General features: G+C 42.6%; 1 non-coding gene across 1 annotated transcript; it reads right to left on the reverse strand.

Moving 5' to 3' along the window:
* Positions 1-835: 835 nt before the first annotated feature.
* Positions 836-942, reverse strand: LOC145077436 (small nucleolar RNA R71). Its single transcript, XR_013693181.1, has one exon. It is a non-coding gene; the product is annotated as a small nucleolar RNA R71 (small nucleolar RNA).
* Positions 943-1,379: the final 437 nt, after the last annotated feature.

Genomic DNA, 1,379 nt, shown 5'->3' on the forward strand with positions numbered 1-1,379 from the left:
AGGTTTGATTTTCTGATTACAGAACTCACGACGTTAGTTCATAGACTCACGACGTGAGTACTGTGATTTTTAGTTTTCTTTAGTTTTTAGTTTATTTGTCTATTTTAGTTCGTTTTTACGTTGTCTTTATAGATTGTCTGCAGGAGTTCATGACCAGAGGCTCAAACACACCTTTGGTGCCACCACTTGAAGATCCGGAGTTAGCTCTTCACAAAAACAAGAATAAGAACGTGAAGGAAGATCACACGCCAAAGAAGACGCCATTGTAAGAACTTAAATCAGCCTTTTCAAGGAAGTCGGGGAAGAAGACAGGAGAGTCAAGTTCAACCCCAAAGGATAAAAGCAAAGTTGAAGAATTTGGTCCAGTTTCTAACCCACACGAATCAGAATACGAGTCAGACCCAGAATTTGAAATATTCGTGAGTGAGCCCAAAGACGAGCAAGAGGACGAAATGACAGACATTGAGGAGATGTCCATGGGAGCTTACAAGAAGCGGATCCGAGAAGATGTGGGTCCCGGTTAGTCCAACCCACAATACCTGCCACTGCCACATTCGAGCTGAAGGGACACATCTTGACTGCACTGAAGGATATCCCATTTTATGGGAAGGATCATGAGGATGCTTTTAAGCATCTCGATGAAGTCAATGACATTGCGGATTACTTCAATGTCCCAAATGTGAATAGAAATACCGTCTTGCTTAGGATGTTGCCAATTACTATTAAGGGAGCTGCTAAAGAGTGGTTAAAATCACTCTCACTGGGTACGATCACCACTTGGGCTCAAATGCGTGAGCAGTTTCTTGACCAATTTTGCCCACCATCCAAGATAGCTAAACTCAAGAAGGCAATAGCTAACTTTGAATAACAGTCGGGGGAGTCATTATACGAAGCATGGGAGCGTTACAAAGGCTTGCTCAGAAATTGACCTCAACATGATCTTAATGTCCTCTTGCTCGTATTCCCCCTGGAAATGTTTTAAAAACAGTAAAAGCGTAGGGGTGTAAACTCACAGTTGGTTACGTTTACGTGTTTGTCAGCAAAATCGGAAAGATGACCCTCGAGTTGGAGCGTGCGGAATTAACGGTATGTGAGACTTGTTTGAAATGGTAAAATATGGTTTGCGGCCAAGGTTCACGGCTCAAGGCTGTTCGCAGTTGGAATCCAGGTTTGCAGCCGTGAATTGGGTTTATGGCTGTGAACTAAGTTTGCAGCCGTGATCAGGTTTACGGCTGTGAACTGGTTTGCAGTCGCTTGAAGATTTGAAGGTGTTCTTGGTGAAAATATGAAGAGTTGAAGGTTTGATCTTGATGATTTGAATGTTCTTGGGAGTACTTTGAGAGGATTTTCGGTTGTAAAAGATGAGAAATGAAGAATCC

This window comes from Lactuca serriola, chromosome 9, assembly GCF_051521515.1.
Source record: "Lactuca serriola cultivar US96UC23 chromosome 9, Lser_US96UC23_V15, whole genome shotgun sequence".
Lineage (NCBI taxonomy): Eukaryota > Viridiplantae > Streptophyta > Magnoliopsida > Asterales > Asteraceae > Lactuca > Lactuca serriola.